Here is a 19,894-nt window from a genome sequence, read left to right as displayed (position 1 = left end):
CCATGTTTCACCATAGGGATGGTTCCAGACGTGATGCTTGGCATTTAGGCCAAAGAGTTCAAGCTTGGTTTCATCTGATCAGAGAATCTTGTTTCTCATGGTCTGAGAACACTTTAGGTGCATTTTGGCAAATGCCAAGCGGGCTGTCATGTGCCTTTTACTGAGGAGTGGCTTCCATCTGGCCACTCTACCATAAAGGCCTGATTGGTGGAGTGCTGCGGAGAAACTCCAGAGGGACTCTGGAGCTCTGTCAGAGTGACCATCGGGTTCTTGGTCACCTCCCTGACCAAGGCCCTTATCCCCCGATTAATCAGTTTGGCCGGGCGGCCAGCTCTAGTAAGAGTCTTGGTGGTTCCAAACTTTTTCCATTTAAGAATGATGGAGGCCACTGTGTTCTTGGGGACCTTCAATGCTGTAGAAATATTTTGGGACCCTTCCCCAGACTCGACACAATCCTGTCTCGGAGCTCTACGGACAATTCCTTTCACCTCATGGCTTGGGTTTTGCTCTGACATGCACTGTCAACTGTGGGACCTTATGTAGACAGGTGTGTGCCTTTCCAAATCATGTCCAATCATTTGAATTTACCACAGGTGGACTCCAATCAAGTTGTAGAAACATCTCAAGGATGATCAATGGAGACATGATGCACCTGAGCTCAATTTCAAGTCTCATAGCAAATGGTCTGAATACTTATGTAAATGTTTTATTTCAATTTTGTTTTTTTGTTTTTTTGCAAAACAAAAACAAAAACAAAAACAAAAAGTTTTCACTTTGTCATTATGGGGTATTGTGTGTAGATTGATGAGGGACAAAATTAATTTAATACATTTTAAAATAAGTCTGTAACGTAGCAAAATGTGGAAAAGGGGAAGGGTTCTGAATACTTTCCAAATGCACTGTATATCTGTTTACTATACATTGGCTTATCTGGCTTGTTTTTCTATTTCTGTTTTTCCAAAAATATAACATTTACAGTGCCTTCAGAAATTATTCACACCCATTGACTTTTTCCACATTTTGTTGTGTTACAAAGTGGAATTCAATTGGATGTAATTGTCATTTTTTTCAACAATCTACAGAAAAATCTGGAAGAAAAATTATATAATTTGTAAAAGACTTATAAAAAATAAAACAACGCCGAGAACGTTGCCTGAGGAAGACTAGTAGTTGAAATGCTTTGCAGTTGTGCGCCCTGATGTACTATGCTGAATGCTCCCTTATATATTCTTCTGTAAATATACTGAAGAAAAACATAAATGCAACATGCAACAATTTCAAAGATTTTACTGAGTTACAGTTCATATAAGGAAATCAGTCAATTGAAATGAATTCATTAGGCCCTAATCTATGGATTTCACATGACTGGGCAGTAGTGCAGCCATGGGTGGGCCTGGGCATATGCCCACCCACTTGGAGCCAGGCCCAGTCAATCATAATTAGTTTTTCCCAACAAAAGGGCTTTATTACAGACATAAATACTCCTCAGCACCCCCCCCCGACGATCCAACAGGTGAAGAAGCCGAATGTGGAGGTCCTGGGCTGGCGTGGTTACATGTGGTCTGTAGTTGTGATGCCAGTTGAACGTACTGCCAAATTCTCTAAAACGACGTTGGAGGCAGCTTATGGTAGAGAAATGAACATTCAATTCTCTGGCAACAGCTCTGGTGGACATTCTTGCAGTCAGCATGGCAATTGCACGCTCCCACAGAACTTGAGACATCTGTGGCATTGTGTTGTGCGACAAAACTGCACATTTTAAAGTGGCCTTTTATTGTCCCCAGCATAAGGTGCACCTGTGTAATGATCATGCTGTTTAATAAGCTCTGCCACAACTGTCAGGTGGCAAAGGAGAAATGCTCACTAACAGGGATATAAGCAAATGTGTCCACAAAATGTAAAATAAATACGATTTTTGTGCGTATGGACAATTTCAGGGAATTTTTTATTCAGCTCATTAAACATGGGACCAACACTTTACATGTTGCATTGATATTGTTATTCAGTGTCGAAAGCGTTCCACAGGGATGCTGGCCCATGTGGACTCCAAATGCTTCCCAAAGTTGTGTCAAGTTGTCTGGATGTCCTTTGGGTGGTGGACCTTCTTGATACACATGGAAAACTATTGAGTGTGAAAAACCCAGCAGCGTTGTAGTTCTTGACACAAACTGGCACCTACTACCATTCCTAGTTCAAAGGCACTTAAATATTTTGTCTTGCCCATCCCCCCTCTGAATGGCACTCATACACAATCAATGTCTCAATTGTCTCAAGGCTTAAAAATCCTTCTTCAACCTGTCTCCTCTCCTTCACCAACACTGATTGAAGTGGATTTAGCTAGTGACATCGATAAGGGATCATAGCTTTCACCTGGATTCACCTGGTCAGTCTATGTTATGGAAAGAGCAGGTGTCCTTAATGTTTTGTACACTCAGTGTATCTTGATTAGATAAGTATTCAACCCCGTAAGTCAATACATGTTAGAATCACCTTTGGCAGTGATTACAGCACTGAGTCTTTTTGGGTAAGTCTCTAGGAGCTTTCCACACCTGGATTATGCAACATTTGCCCATTGTTCTTTTCAAAATTCTTCAAGCTCCATCAAATTGGTTGTTGATCATTGCTAGACAACCATGTTCAGGTTTTGACATATATTTTCAAGCACTCAGGAACATTCACTGTCTTCTTGGTAAGTTTCTCCAGTGTAGATTTGGCCTTGTGTTTTAGGTTATTGTCCTGCTGAAAGGTGAATTAATCTTCAAGTGTGGTGGAAAGCAGACTGAACCTGGTTTTCCTCTAGGATTTTCCTGTGCTGAGCTCCATTCAATTTCTTTTTTATCCTGAAAAACTCCCCAGTCATTAACGATTACAAGCATAGCATAGACACCATGCAGTAAATTAAACCAATAAGACTAATAAGAATGAGAGTTCAAAACCACTCTGCCAATAACAGCACATTTTCCATTTTCCCCTCCCCACTAAAAACACTCCCAGACAGTCCTAGCAAAATTGTTGCTTGTAATTTGCCCCATGCTAAGAAGCTATTTTAGTTTCTTTTGGACAATTTTAACCCCCTAGAATCAATTAAAAAAATCAAAACATCCTCATCAAAATCTGTCTGTTTAAGCTAGAGATATTTTGTATGTGCTGCGTCTCAATCCACCGCATCCCAAATGGAACCCTACACACTCACCAACATGATGGTGTTCTCTGTTTTGCTCGACAACCCCCACAAGCCCAATGGGACTCGTCTGAAGTCGGTACCACCAATGTGCCAACTTCTATATGTAGCGTCCGAACCGTTTGGGCTAATTAATATGATCCCTCTATGGAAAGGAGAGACTCTCACGAACACAATGGTGTTCTCCATTTTGTTCTTCAACCCCCACAACTGTAATAGGAATCGTCTGAAGGTAACCCAGAACCAGATTAAAAAATGAATGGAAGTAGTTTTGTGCCCCCATAAAAGGGAGTTTTCTTATATTTCCTATTTATAGGACGGACATTTCAAACCCTTAATCCTTATGATACATTTTATGACTGTCTTTTTTGCCATTTATGAATGTGTTATTCAATGTGTTTCTATGGGCTACAGCAGTAAAGGCCTAATTCAATATACAGCAGGTTGTTTCCCCTGGAGCTAATGCATCACAGGATGCGTCCCAAATGGCACCCTATTTCCTACCTAGTGCACTACCTTTTGGCCAGGGCGTATAGGGCTCTGGTCAGAAGTAGTGCACTAGGTAGCAAATAGGATGCCATTTTGGACACAAACCCTATTATCTCCGAAGTCTCTTCTACTGTAGTTTGGCTCCGTCAGAGAGGGAATGAAGCCAGTGAAATTTGTCACGGTTAGAGTTTGAGGGTCTCTCCCTCACTTCACTCGCTCATGTAATCCCATTCTCATTTTATTGTACAGCGGATTGCCTAATGTTGGAGCTTTCTGATGTATGTGCTTCTAAGCTCACTTGCTTTGAAATTCATCCCAATATTCATTCCCAACAGTAACTGGGCTCTGGTCTTTTACTTGTTCTTGAAGTTCTAAACATTGGAAGAAAACTGAGAAATGTTATGAAGCAATCTGCAGTTAGCTGCAGTTAGCTACAGCTGCATCCCAAATGGCACTTTATTCCATATAGAGTGCACTACCTTTGACCAGAGCCCTTTGGGCCCTGGTCAAAAGTAGTGCACTAAATAGTGAATAAGTTGCCATTTGGGACGTAGACAATGTTTAGCAATGGCTTCCTCTCAGAACAGGAGAACAAAGTGAGGCCTGGCCAAGTGAGTCTTCAAACCGTTGTGCAGCATCATTACAGAGCTCTCATCCATAGAGGAATAGCTCATCCCATTCCAGGTTGGCTCTGCTCTGCCTCTACAGACACAGTGAAATGGATTCACAGTGCTTCCTCTTCTCTTCTCTTCTCTTCTCTTCTCTTCTCTTCTCTTCTCTTCTCTTCTCTTCTCTTCTCTTCTCTTCTCTTCTCTTCTCTTCTCTTCTCTTCTCTTCTCTTCTCTTCTCTTCTCTTCTCTTCTCTTCTCTTCTCTTCTCTTCTCTCAATATTCTTCAATTTTCTTCAATTTTATATTCTACTCTACTCTTTACTCTCTTCTCCCTCTTCTCTTCTCTTCACTTCTACGCTCCTCTTTTCCCTCTGTGCCTTTTTAATCAGTCCTTCAACGTTTGTATCGTGCGCTACCTGGCCCCTGTCGCCTTGCCCCCGCGACTCTACAAATGCCAGTGTTGTTCTGTGGGCTTGTAGCAGGCAGGAGGGCGAGCAGGGAATCCAATCTCATGGCTCCAACAGGGAGGCCAGGCGTTTCATCTGGTCACACTCCGTCCTGCACCTTTCACAGATTGACCTCTGGGTGCGTTCCAGTGCTCAGGGAGAGAGATGGAGCATCTCAATCTCTGCAACCTGCACTTCAAGGGTCTCTTTCTTCATTGCACCCTGGCGCTTGCTGTTTGTTGTTGTGATTGTGTTTTTATGGCTGCTTCTCTATTTCTCTCCTCTCTCTCTCTGTGATGGATCTGAGGGAGAGACATGGCTATGTGAGGCAGAGGGCCCTGTTTGTTTTTGCTGTAGACTAGTGGTGCTGGGCAGAAGCTAAAAAAGGATGGAGACATTTCCCTCCCAATACAGTCTCCTTGTGTTCCCTCTCAATATATGTGTTTAGATCTGTGACCATGCTTTTGTAAAAGTAGACTCAGGTGAACTGCCAACAGTGTATGATTAAACAACAAATAACAGCAAACCTGTACCTCAAATCCTTCACAAAAATATAATAAGTGAAGGTCAGTGCAACCAATGCGCAGGTTAGTCTCTCCCCTGTAGCTCAGTTGGTAGAGCATGGCGCTTGCAACGCCAGAGTTGTGGGTTCGTTTCCCACGGGGGGCCAGTATGAAAATGTATGCACTCACTAACTGTAAGTCGCTCTGGATAAGAGCGTCTGCTAAATGACTAAAATGTAAATGTTAGTTTTGCAGGCACATTACTACATTGGAAATGTATTGATTTGAAGGAAAGGAGAATATTAAGTTGTGACTCAGCTCCTCAGTGTACCCATGCATCTTAACAAACAATGGTTCATATACAACAGATTACTCAAATGAAGTTGTTGAATATACTCTTCATACACTGACTGAATAGCCCTCTGTCTATAATTTCTAGGAATCCCTATGCTATCCTGAAGGTTAGCTGACAATGCTATGGGGTAAAACACTTAATTCCAAGCCAGTTTTGATATGTAAAAGGCCTTTAGAGTGAGACTGACTTGGGCTGTGTCCCAAATGGCCCATAGGGCTCTGGTCAAAAGTAGGTCACTATGTAGGGAATGGGGTGCCATTTGGGCCACAGACAGAGACTGACTGGGAGGAGACAGAAGCCTATGTCTCAGTGGGCCAAACAGCCTTCACATTAATTAACTGAGATGCCCAGTTGCCTCCAATCACACAGTTTGTTTATCAAGCTGGCACCCTCTCTTTTATTTTTCTTACGAATGTAAATCCCTGTTCCATGCTCCGACAGAATTAGCAGTGGTTAGCTGATGATTGTGGTGGCCATTGTGTTGTGTCCTAATGGAGTGGGTGTGGATTGGAAAGGGTGGTGGTAAAATATTTTATATACTCGAGGAGGAGCGAATCGCTTATTTTGCCAATAAGCACAATGACACGTTTGTCTTGCAGAGCACAGACTGAGATCGGTGAGAGAGATCTGTGCAGAGCGCAGCAGGTGTTTATTACGCCTTCACAAAAGGCAGGAATCGTGGTCACAGGCAGGCAATGGTCATACACAGGTAGGCAAACAGGCAGGAGAATCAAAAACTAGGACTGAAGGCTATAACTGGTCTTCACAAATGAGCTAGGAAAAGGCTTAGTAGAGTCAAAACGAACAATACCTCACAAGGCACAAACAGAATGAACTGAACTAAATAAGGAGCTAATGGGACCAGGTGAGTAACAAACACAGGTGAAATCAATGAATAAAAATGAAAGACAGGGCTACGTTCAAGAACACAAAGAAACAGGGCTACGTTCAAGAACACATTGCTGACTAAGAAAATAAATACAGAACCTTACAGTCACATGGAAGGACGAGGAGATTTTATACTTACCGGGTAACTGGAGGCGGTATGTTACAGGGTTGATGCGATGGGTTATCTTGAAGGGACCAATGAAGGACAGAACTTTTTGCAGGGGAGGCGGAGCCGGATGTCTCTGGTAGAGAGCCACACATGCTGTCCGCGGTGAAAGAGTGGCGTAGGTCGGCGGCGTCTGTCGGCAAAGCGTTTCTGGATATTAGAGGCTTCCTGCAGATGCCGGTGAGCGGTCTCCCATACCCGCTCACTAAGCTGAAACCAGTCGTCAACAGCTGGGGCAGTACCAGGCACCGCCTCCCAGGGAAACATGGGGGGTTGGTAACCAAGTACACACTGAAACGGAGTAAGGCGAAGGGATGAATGCATGAGTGAGTTCTGAGCATATTCGGCCCAGGCCATATACCGACTCCAGTCGTGTGGAGAGGCAGAACATTGTTGGCGGAGGTACTTCCCTATTTCTTGGTTCAGGCGTTCCGTCTGCCCGTTGGTCTGTGGATGGTACCCGGAGGAGAGGCTGAGGGTGAACCCAAGTCGTTCACAGAAGGCTCGCCACACCCGGGAGACAAACTGGGGCCCGCGGTCAAAGACGATGTCCTCCGGAATCCCATACAGACGGAACACCTGCTGGAACATACGCTCAGCCAATTCCATGTAGGTAAATGAGGAAGAGGAACCAGACGACACATTTTTGAAAAACAGTCTACTATGACAAGGATGGTGGTGTTACCAGAGGATTCAGGAAGGTCTGTGATGAAGTCAACAGCTATGTGGGACCAGGGTCTGTGAGGGATTGGCAAAGGTTGAAGCTTACCGAAAGGGAGATGATGAGGGCTTTTGGTTTGGGCGCAGACTGGACAGGAGAGTACGTAATACCTTACGTCGGATGCCAGTGAGGACCACCATAACTTACGGGCTAGAAGTTCGGTGGTTCGTGTAATGCCGGGATGTCTTGACCCCAAGGACGTGTGACACCAAATCAAATCAAATGTTATTTGTCACATACACGTTGTGATGTCACGAGAGGCTGTGTCCTGGAGGGACGTTACATCCCCCTGAGGTGGCTGCAAACCCAGACAGCTATGGCTCCATCTGCTGGTATGGTCGGGAACTCCACCCCTCTATGGCCAATCTTCCCACGCAGCTGAAACAAATGAGGAGCTGATGAGCTGAAGGTTTGGGAAGGGAAGAGAGACAGTCTCCAAGCTGGGCTCTCTGGAGGACAAGAGTGCTGCACGTCCACTTCCATGAGGAATATAAGGATTTGGAGATACTTACCTTTGGGAAATACTCACCTTTGGATATATGCACCTGTGGAAATACGTGAGAGACATTTGGAAGGACTTTTTGCTGGGTTGGCCACTAGCTGCAACGTGGACTACAGTAAGGCTGGGGAAAAGTTATCTGAGCGAGTGAGAATTATGACTTTGGATGTGGAAGAGACATCCCTGAACTGTTAACCCTTAAAGAGCCACAAGAGAACAGAATTTTGTTATATTTTCGTTAATTTCCCAAGACCTATAATAAAATCCTTGTTTTGTTTGAACCTTGTCTCCTTGCACTACTTGAGCAATCCCGCTGAAAGCTGTGTAGCCTCTCGTGACGTCACAACGTGTTTAGCAGATGTTATAGCAGGTGTAGCAAAATGCTTGCGCTTTTAGCTTCGACAGTGCAGTAATATCTAACAAGTAATATCTAACAATTTCACAACATATACCCAATACACACAAAACTAGTAAGGAATGGAATTTAAGAAAATATACATATATGGACAAGCAATGACAGATCGGCATGGACTAAGATACAGTAGAATATTATAGAATAGAATGCAGTATATACATATGAGATGAGTAGTGCAAGATATGTAAACATTATTAAAGTGACTAGTGTTCCATTTCTTAAAGGGGCCAGTGAATAGGAAGCAGCAGCCTCTAATGTGCTAGTGATGGCCATTTAACAGTCTGATGGCCTTGAGATAAAAGCTGTTTTTCATTCTCTCGGTCCCAGCTTTGATGCACCAGTACTGACCTTGCCTTCTGGATGATAGCGGGGTAAACAGGCAATGGCTCGGGTGGTTGATGTCCTTGATGATCTTTTTGGCCTTCCTGTGACATCGGGTGATGTATGTGTCTTGGAAGGCGGGTACTTTGCCCCCGGTAATGCGTTCGGCAGACTGCACCACCCTCTGGAGAGCCCTGCGGTTGCGGGCGATGCAGTTGCCGTACCAGGCGGTGATACAGCCCGACAGGATGCTCTCAATTGTGAGGGTTTTAGGTGCCAAGCCGAATTTCGGGCTCTGTTGCGCCTTCTTCACCACACTGTCTGCGTGGGTGGGCCATTTCAGTTTGTTGGTGATGTGTACGCCAAGGAACTTGAAGCTTTCCACCTTTTCCACTGCGGTCCCGTCGATGTGGATAGGGGCCTCTGCTGTTTCCTGAAGTCCACGATCATCTCCTTTGTTTTGTTGACGTTGAGTGAGAGGTTTTTTCTGGCACCACACTCCCAGAGCTCTCACCTTCTCCCTGTAGGCGGTCTCGTCATTGTAGGTAATCAAGCCTACTACTGTTGTGTCGTCTGCAAAATTGATGATTGGAGTTGGAGGCGTGCTTGGCCACGCAGTCATGGGTGAACAGGGAGTACAGGAGGGGCTGAGCACCCACCCTTGTGGGGCCCCAGTGTTGAGGATCAGCGAAATGGAGATGTTGTTTCCTACCTTCACCATCTGGGGGCGGCCCGTCAGGAAGTCCAGGACCCAGTTGCACAGGGCGGGGTTCAGACCTAGGGCCTCAAGCTTAATGATGAGCTTGGAGGGTACTATGATGTTGAATGCTGAGCTATAGTCAATGAATAGCATTCTTACATAGGTATTTCTATTGTCCAGATGGGATAGGGCAGTGTGCAGTGTAATGGCAATTGCATCGTCTGTGGATCTATTGGGGTGGTAAGCAAAGTGGGTCTAGGGTGACAGGTAAGGTAGAGGTGATATGATCCTTGACTAGTCTCTCAAAGCACTTCATGATGAGAGGTGAGTGCTACAGGGCGATAGTCATTTAGTTCAGTTACCTTTACTTTCTTGGGTACAGGAACAATGGTGGCCATCTTGAAGCATGTGGGAACAGCAGATTGGGAAAGGGAGAGATTGAATATGTCCATAAACACACCAGCAAGCTTAACATGCTTAAATGTCTTAATCACGTCGGCCACGGAGAAGGAGAGGCCACAGTCCTTGGTAGAGGGGCTCGTCAGTGGCACTGTGTTATCCTCAAAGCGGGCGAAGAAGGTGTTTAGCTTGTACAAAAGCGAGACGTCGGCAACGTAGCTGGTTTTCCTTTTGTAGTGCGTGATTGTCTCGTGTTTGAGCCGTTGAATTGCAACTCCACTTTGTCTCTATACTGATGTTTTGCCAGTTTAATTGCCTTGCGGAGTGAGTAGCTACACTGTTTGTATTCTGCCATATTCCCAGTCACCTTGCCATGGTTGAATGCGGTGGTTCGCTCTTTCAGATTTGCGCGAATGCTGCCATCTATCCACGGTTTCTGGTTAGGGTAGGTTTTAATATTCACAGCGGGCACAACATCACCTATACACTTCCTGATAAACTCAGTCACCGTTTCAGTGTATTCGTCTAAATTATTTTCAGAAGCTACCCGGAACATATCCCAGTCCGCGTGATCAAAACAATCTTGAAGCGTGGATTCCAATTGGTCAGACCAGCGTTGCATAGTCCTAAGCACGGTTATTTCCTGTTTGAGTTTCTGCCTATGGGAAGGGAGGAGCAAAATGGAGTCGTGGTCAGATTTTCCGAATGGAGTGCGGGGGAGGGCCTTATAACCATCCCGGAAGTTCGAATAGCAATGGTCAAGGATTTTGGCAGTGCGAGTACAACAGTCGATATGTTGATAGAACTTCGGCAGCCTAGTCCTCAAATTTGCTTTGTTAAAACCCCCGGCTACAATAAACACAGCCTTAGGATATGTGGTTTCCAGTTTGCATAAAGTCCAGTGAAGTTCTTTGAGGGCCGTCGTGGTATCGGCTTGAGGGGGGGGATAAACAGTACACGGCCGTGACTATAACCAAAGAAAATTCTCTTGGGAGATAATACGGTCGGCATTTGATTGTGAGATATTCTAGGTCGAGTGAACAAAAGGACTCGAGCTCCTATATGTTACTACAATTACACCATGAGTCGTTAATCATGAAACACACACCTCCGCCCTTCTGCTTCCGGAGAGATATTTATTCCTGTCTGCGCGATGAACTGAGAACCCATCTGGCTGGACCGATTTCGACAGAATATCCAAAGAGAGCCATGTTTCAGTGAAACAAAGTATGTTACAGGCCTTGATGTCTCTCTGGAAAGAAATCCTTGCCTGGAGTTCGTCGACCTTGTTAATCAGAGACTGAACATTAACGAGTAGTACACTTGGAAGCGGTGGGTGGTGTGCGCGCCTCCTAACTCGAACCAGCAGGCCGATCAGAGTGCCTCTCCTCTGCCGTCGATGTTTTGGGTCAGCCGCTGGAATCAGTTCAGTTGCCCTGGGGAGAGCAAACAAAGGATCTGCTTCGGGAAAGTCGTATTCCTGGTCGTAATGCTGGTGAGTTACCGCCGCTCTGATATCCAATAGTTTTCCCCGGTTGTATGTAATGATACAAAATACTTTGAGCTAAAAATGTAAAAAATAATACATAAAAAAAACCAAATACTGCAAAGTTTCCTAAGAGCTAGCCGCGAGGCCGTCATCTTCGTCGGCGCCAGGAGTCACCATTGTATCAGTTGGGGTCTAACAGCTGCTAGTACGTAACTCTTCCCAGCTGGTGTCTCAGGAGGATCCGGGTCTGAGGTTAGGGCTTCTTGTAATGTAGAGTGAACCTCCCACTGTACCGGTCCCATAATGCAAGAGGAAGGAAGAATGGGTATAGGGTCTGAGTTACTGGTCGGAAGGTCAAACTGGCGGGAGAGAGCATCAGCTTTTAAGTTTTTCTTTCCAGGGATGTAAGTAACATGAAAATGGAAGCGTGTGAAGAAGAGAGCCCAGCGGGCTTGTCCGGAGTTTAACGTCTTGGCCCATCTAATATATTCCAGATTACAATGATCTGTTAGGATGAGAAAGGGATGTTGTGCGCCCTGCAACCAGTGGCGCCACTCCTCGAGGGCGAGCTTGATGGCGAGGAGTTCTTTGTTCCCCACATCGTAATTCCTCTCAGCGGCAGATAACTTCCTGGAGAAGAAGGCACAGGGATGTGATTTTGGAGGTGTTCCCACCCGCTGAGAGAATATGGCTCCTACTCCTACTTTGGAGGCATCCACCTCCAGGGTGAAAAGAAGGGTCGGATCAAGTTGGAGTTGGACAGGAGCTGAGGTGAAGAGGCGTTTCAAGTTGTTGAAAGCAGTCAGGGCGGTATCAGTCCATTGAAGGGTCCGGGTCTTTTGGCTGGTAAGGGCAGTGAGGGGAGCGGCACTAGAACTGAAGTTTCAAATGAACCGGCGATAGAAGTTGGAGAACCCAATGAAACGTTGGAGTTCCTTAACGGTGGTTGGTTTTGGCCAGTTACTGACGGCGGTGACTTTGTTCTCATCCATGCTGACCCCACCAGGTACAAAACCGAGGAAGGTTACCGAGTTGACATGGAAAATGCTATTTTCAGTCGCCACATAAAGGTTATGGTAAAGGAGCCGTTGAATAACCTTTTGTACATGCTGTATGTGTTCCTTCGGGGAGTGGGAGTAAATCAGGATGTCATCAATGTAGACGATGAGAAAGCGGTTGAACATATCCTGGAAAACCTTGTTCATAAAGGATTGGAAGACGGCGGGGGCATTAGTAAGGCCGAAGGGCATGACCAGGTATTCGTAGTGCCCTCGTGCGGTGATAAAAGCCGTCTTCCATTCGTCGCCTTCATGTATACGGACAAGGTTACATGCACTTCGCAGGTCGAGTTTTGTATAGATGTTGGCATGTCCCACTTGTTCAAGGGTCGCTCGGATCAGAGGAAGATGGAAATGGTTCTTGACCGTGACGTCATTCAGGGAATGGTAATCAATACACGGACAGAAACCACCATCCTTTTTTCCAACGAAGAAGAAGCTGTATGCCTCCTGTAGCTCAGTTGGTAGAGCATGGCGCTTGCAAAGCCAGGGTTGTGGGTTTGATTCCCATGGGGGGCCAGTATGAAAAATGTATGCACTTTACTAACTGTAAGTCACTCTGGATAAGAGCATCTGCTAAATGACTAAAATGACGAATGAAACCGTTTGAGTGCATCATCAATGTAGTTCTCCATTGCCTCATTTTCCGGGATAGATAGGGAGTAAACACGGCCCTTCGGTGGGGACACTCCAGGGAGTAAGTCAATAGCACTGGGCGATGTGGAGGCCTTGATTTTGCTGAATACATTGCTGTACTGGGCGTATTCAGATGGTATAGTGGGTGGCACTGCAGAGGCAGAGTCCTCAATGGTGGTGGCTCTGCAGGGTAGGCTGAGACATCTGGTGAAGCAGGTAGAAGACATAGGACAGTAGTTCACCTTGTCGCCACGAGATGGCAGGGTTGTGACGACAAAGCCAGGGGTGTCCGAGGAGTGGCTGTTTGGGGGATGATAGTTCCATGAGTTGAATGGTTTTGGTGTGGAAGACTCCAATCTGGAGGATGACGCTCTGTGTCAAGTGCGTAATGAAGCCCGTGCCCAATGGCTGCCCATCCAGAATGTTAATCCTTAAGGGAGGGGTGACAGGTGTTAGATCAATGTCAAGCTCTTGTACTAGCTGGTGATCGATAAAATGACCTGCTGCTCCCGAATCTATCAAGCCCTCTACGTACTTAGGAACCCCCTTCGCGGTTATCAATACTGGGATGGATAATTGCTTCTGGGAGATATTTAGAAATAAGGACACGCCTACCTGCATGGCAGCGGAGGGACCCTTCTCATCTCTCCGTGGGGGGCGAACAGGGCAATGGCTGAGTAGATTATCTTTCCCTCCACAGTATAGGCAGAGCCCTTCTTGGATCTGCCTTTGACGTTCGATATGCAGGAGAGGAGCATGGCCCAACTGCATGGGCTCTGGAAGACTCGGACGGGATGACGGAATCATGGAAAGAGAAGCTTTCAGGTTCCTGGGTGGCAGAGTTCTTCGACGGTCGGCGATGAGGTGGTCGATGGAGATGGACATACGAATGAATTGATTTAAATCCTGAAAGTCACCTCCACAGGCCAGCTCCGCCTGAAGTTCCCTGTTGAGCCCTCTTCGGTAGACTGTAAGTAAAGCAGCCTCTCTCCATCCACTTCCTGCAGCCATGGTGTAGAACTCGAGGGCATACTCAGCAGCTGAATTGCGTCCTTGTTGAAGTTCTAAGATGATGTCTCCTATAGGACGACCAGAAGGAGAGTGATCGAATACCTCTTTGAAGAGGGTGTGGAAATGGGTCTCGGATCCGAGTTCTGTGCTGTTGGCAGTCCATATGGCGGTGGCCCAATCCAGGGCTTTGCCTGTGAGTAGAGACACAACAAATTCCACCCTGTTCTTGTCGGTGGCGAAGTTAGTGGGGTTGTACTCAATATATTTGCTGCATTGCATCAGAAATCACTGACATTTCCCAGGTGAACCGTCATACTTTCCAGGCATGGATATGAATAAAGGAGGGCTATGGGTTACGATACCTGGCATCGGAGGAGTAGGGATAGGCTGGCGGAGAACATGGCAGATTTCCTCCATACACTCCTCTTGCTGGGTTAGGCGCCGCTGTAGCTCCGCTGAATCCATTCCGTTTTTTGGTGAGGTATTCTGTAATGAATACTCAGGGAGAAAAAGGTGTAGATTCACGTGCAGAGCGCGGCAGGTGTTTATTATGCCTTCACAAAAGGCAGGAATTGTGGTCACAGGCAGGCAATGGTCATATACAGGTAGGCAAACAGGCAGAAGAATCAAAAACTAGGACTGAAGGCTATAACTGGTCTTCACAAATGAGCTAGGAAAAGGCTTAGTAGAGTCAAAACGAACAATACCTCACAAGGCACAAACAGAATGAACTGGACTAAATAAGGAGCTAATGGGACCAGGTGAGTAACAAACACAGGTGAAATCAATGAACAAAAATGAAAGACAGGGCTACGTTCAAGAACACAAAGAAACAGGGCTACATTCAAGAACACAAGGTTGACTAAGTAAATAAATACAGAACCTTACAGCTTGAAACAAAACTATGCTATTGTGGAACTAGAGGTGCTTTGTCTAAACTCTAAATTCCTTATTAATTTATTGTCTATTTACAATTAAACATTTTACAAAAGAAGCTTGGAGAAAACAAAAGACATAAAAACAGAATGTTTTTCTTTTGTCAGCATTGGGTGTAGTAGAACATCATAACCTTGATGAGAAGCTTTTTCTGATTAAGAAACACACTTTAATCCAACCAAGGTTTCGGCTCTAGGAAAGGATATGAACCATTGTATGTGGGTAAAACACAGAAATTCAGAGGAAGAAATTCAAAGGCTTGGATTGGACAGCTATGTGGATTGATCACTTACAGTAACATCAGTGTTGAGTGTTTAAGGTGTGTAGTGAGGAGATAAGAGAGAGCGTCTGGAGGACAAGGCCACTTACACACGCACACACACACACACACTTTAAATCCCTCAACATATCCCCTAGCAACACAGAAAACATTAAGATGACTGACAAAGTCACACAAAACAAGCTGTCGGCATCTTTAGCAATTACTGCTTTTGCCCTGAAAGTAGGGATAATGACGGTATGAGAAGTCTTAAATTATTATGATACACGATTCCTTCAGGGGAGTCTACATTTCAGTGTTTTGAATTCTCCATACTTAGACTTGAAAAGATGATACATTGCGTAGCGGCTGACTGTTCCAGATTATTTACAAACACCGCCTCCCAAATGGCACCCTATTCCCTATATGGTGCCCCTGGTCAAACGTAGTGCACTATATAGGGAATAGGGTTTCATTTGGGATGCAGAGTTTTGAAGTGTTGTGAACAGTATGGCTTCCTTGCTTTTGTCAGAGAGAGAAAACAATCTGAAGATGTAACTTTATATCGGAGACATCCGAGGGAAATCAGAATGTCATGGTAGCTGGCAAAAGAAAACTTGTGGTCAAAGAAGAGGAGTTTAAATGTTCCTCAAAGAAACCAATTGTCAGAGTGTAACTTTATTTTGTTACCCTGCTGTTAAAAGCGATTCAAAAAAAGGTCCAGCTGCCAGGACAACAAATTATATCAAGACACCGTTGCCCTAGAGCACACAATGAAATATACCTTGGCCTAAACATCAACACCACAGGTAACTTCCCCAAGGCAGTGAATGATCTAAGAGACAAGGCAAGAAAGGCCTTCTATGTCATCAAAAGGAACATAAAACTTGACATCCCAATTAGGATCTGTCTAAAAATACTTAGATCACTTATAGAATCCAATGCCCTCTATGGTTGTGATGTCTAGGGTCCACTCACCACCCATGAATTCACTAAATGGGACAAATACCCAGAAATCCAGAAAAGAGCTGTTCAATTCTACAACCACCTACAAGGAAGCGATACCCACACATTCCACCACAGAGAGATGAACCTAGAGAAGAGTTCCCTCAGCCAGCTGGTTCTGGGGCTTTGTTCACAAACACATACAGACCCCACAGAGCCCCAGGACAGCAACACAATTAGATCCAACCAAATTATAAGAACGCAAAAAGATAACTATTTGACACACTGGAGAGAATCAACCAAGAAACTGAGAAAACTGGAATGCTATCTCGCCCTAAACAGAGAGTACACAGTGGCAGAACACTTGACCACGGTGACTAACCCAAAATTAAGAAAATCCTTGACTATGTATAGACTCAGTGCGCATAGCCTTGCTATTGAGAGAGGCCACCATAGGCAGACCTGGCTCTCGAGAGACAAACTAGAACTGCGCTTCCTAACCTCCTGCCAAATGTACAAACATACTGTATAAGAGACACATATTTCCTTCAGCTCACACAGACCCACACCCTAAAAACTGATGGGCTAAAAACAACCCAATTTGGGTTATTTAGTAACCCAGCGCTGGTTAAATAGTGGACAGAACACAATTGTTCGGTTATTTTGACCCAGGGTTGTGTGAATATCCCAACATGTTGGGTTGTTGTGTTTACCCAAACATGGGTTTATTTAACCATCAGTTGGGTATTTTTTTACAGTCATACTCAGTTGACCTAGCAGCTGGACTCTTTTGGAACCTTAGGTTATTTTCCTGAGGTGTGGCTTATTAGGGGTGTGGGTTTAAGCTAAATATTATTGGCCACCCATGAGAGTAAATGTAGTTCCTGTTCATCATCATAAGTTTACACACTGCAAATTCAAAAACATGTTTACACAAATGTTATTTACAGTGGGGAAAAAAGTATTTAGTCAACCACCAATTGTGCAAGTTATCCCACTTAATGTGACGTTCTGGCTCCGGGACTCTTAGTAGTGAGCCAGGGTTGTCATTTTCATTTGGGTGTAGTTCTATGTGGGATCTAGTTGTTTCATTTCTATGTTTGGTTTTGATGTTGATTTAGTCATATGACTCCCAATCGGAGGTAACGAGTGTCAGCTGTCGGCTCGTTATCTCTGATTGGGAGCCATATTTATACTGTGTGGTTTCACCTTGGTTTTGTGGGTTTTTGTTTCCTTGTTGCTGTTAGTCATTATCAGTATTGAACTTCACTTTCGTCATATTTGGTTTGTTGTTTTGATCGTGGTTTCTTTATAATAAAGTCTACGATGTTCGCTCAACACGCTGCGCTTTGGTCTCCTCCTTTTGACGATCGTGACAGAAAAACCCACCATAAAAGGACCAAGCAGCGCGTCCAGGAGCAAAGGGTCTGGACATGGGAGGAACTGTTGGACGGTAAAGGGTCCTGGACTTGGGAGGAGATCCTGGATGGTATGGATCGCCGACCATGGAACGAGACGGTGGAGAGGCGACGGCGAGAGGAGCAACGGCATCGGCAGGGCCATCGTCGGAAGGACGGGAGGCAACCCCAAAAAAATTTTTTGGGGGGCACATGGCTAGGCGGCTGGGCAGCAGGAGGCTGCCACAGGGAGAAAAGGAGAGAAGGCTAACGGAGTACGGGAGCCATTGGCGAGTAGAGGGAGGGAAGTGTGTGTGGCACGGCGTGAAAGACTGATGTGTGTTGCCAGTCCGGTCCGGCCCGTTCCTGATCCTCGGTTGAGGCCAGTGGTGTGTGTTCCCAGTACGGACCGGCCTGTTCCTACTCCAAGCACCAGGTCCACGGTGTGCTACGCCAGCCCGGCCCGGCCTGTTCCGGCCACTCGCACCAGGGATGCGGTGCGCGTCGCCAGCCCAGCCCAGCCCGGCCTGTTCCTGCTCCACGCACCAGGGATAGGGTGCGCTTCGCCAGCCCGGCCCGGCCTGTTCCGGCCACTCGCACCAGGGATACGGTGCGCGTCGCCAGCTCAGCCCGGCCTGTTCCTACTCCACGCACCAAGGATACGGTGCGCTTCGCCAGCCCGGCCCGGCCTGTTCCGGCCACTCGCACCAGGGATACGGTGCGCGTCGCCAGCCCAGCCCGGCCTGTTCCTACTCCACGCACCAGGGATACGGTGCGCTCGCCAGCCCGGCCCGGCCTGTTCCGGCCTCTCGCACCAGAGATACGGTGCGCGGTCGCCAGCCCAGCCCGGCCTGTTCCTGCTCTCCGCACTAGGCCTTATGTGCGTCCCCAGGGTCCAGCATGCCCTGTTGCTGCTCTCCGCACTAGGCCTTATGTGCGTCCCCAGGGCCAAGCATGCCCTGTTGCTGCTTCCCGCACTAGCCCTGAGATGCGTGTCCTCAGCCCGGTACCTCCAGTTCCGGCACCACGCATCAGGCCTACGGTGCGTCCCCAGGGCCAAGCATGCCCTGTTGCTTCTCCCCGCACTAGCCCTGAGATGCGTGTCCTCAGCCCGGTACCTCCAGTTCCGGCACCACGCACCAGGCCTACGGTGCGCCTCAGACGGCCAGAGTCTGCCGTCTGCCCAACGGGGCCTGAACTGTCCGTCTGCCCAACGCCGTCTGAACTGCCCGTCTGCCCAACGGGCGCCTGAACTGTCCGTCTGCCCAACGCCGTCTGAACTGCCCGTCTGCCCAACGGCGCCTGAACTGCCCGTCTGCCCAACGCCGTCTGAACTGTCCGTCTGCCCAACGCCGTCTGAACTGCCCGTCTGTACTGAGCCTGCAAAGCCGCCCGTCTGCCATGAGCCTTCAGAGCCGTCCGCCAGACCGGGAGCCGCTAGAGCTCTCCGCCAGACAGGATCAGCCAGAGCCTTCCGCCAGACAGGATCAGCCAGAGCCTTCCGCCAGACAGGATCAGCCAGAGCCTTCCGCCAGACAGGAGCAGCCAGAGCCTTCCGTCAGACCGGATCAGCCAGAGCCTTCCGCCAGCCAGGAGCAGCCAGAGCCTTCCGCCAGACGGGATCAGCCAGAGCCTTCCGCCAGCCATGAGCAGCCAGATCCGTCAGCCAGCCATGAGCAGCCAGATCCGTCAGCCAGCCATGAGCAGCCAGATCCGTCAGCCAGCCATGAGCCGTCCAGCCAGGATCCGCCAGAGCCGTCCAGCCAGGATCCGCCAGAGCCAGCCAGCCAGGATCCGCCATTTAGTCCAGTGCTGCCCCTTAGTCCAGTGCTGCCCCTTAGTCCAGTGCTGCCCCTTAGTCCGGTGCTGTCCCTCAGCCTGGTGCTGCCTCTTAGTCCGGTGCTGCCCCTTAATCCAGGTGGGTTTAAGTGGAGGGTGGTCATTGGGAGGAGGTTAAGAAAGCGGGTAGTAACTATAGTGGGGTGGTGGTCAAGCCCGGAGCCGGAACCGCCTCCGGGGAGCAACACCCACCCAGCCCTCCCCTATTGTGGGGTTGTGAGGCGCGGTCGCAGTCCGCGCCTTTAGGGGGGGGTACTGTGACGTTCTGGCTCCGGGACTCTTAGTAGTGAGCCAGGGTTGTCATTTTCATTTGGGTGTAGTTCTATGTGGGATCTAGTTGTTTCATTTCTATGTTTGGTTTTGATGTTGATTTAGTCATATGACTCCCAATCGGAGGTAACGAGTGTCAGCTGTCGGCTCGTTATCTCTGATTGGGAGCCATATTTATACTGTGTGGTTTCACCTTGGTTTTGTGGGTTTTTGTTTCCTTGTTGCTGTTAGTCATTATCAGTATTGAACTTCACTTTCGTCATATTTGGTTTGTTGTTTTGATCGTGGTTTCTTTATAATAAAGTCTACGATGTTCGCTCAACACGCTGCGCTTTGGTCTCCTCCTTTTGACGATCGTGA

The sequence above is a fragment of the Coregonus clupeaformis genome, chromosome 26 (assembly GCF_020615455.1).
Source record: "Coregonus clupeaformis isolate EN_2021a chromosome 26, ASM2061545v1, whole genome shotgun sequence".
NCBI lineage: Eukaryota > Metazoa > Chordata > Actinopteri > Salmoniformes > Salmonidae > Coregonus > Coregonus clupeaformis.
Note: the sequence above shows the minus strand (reverse complement) of the source record.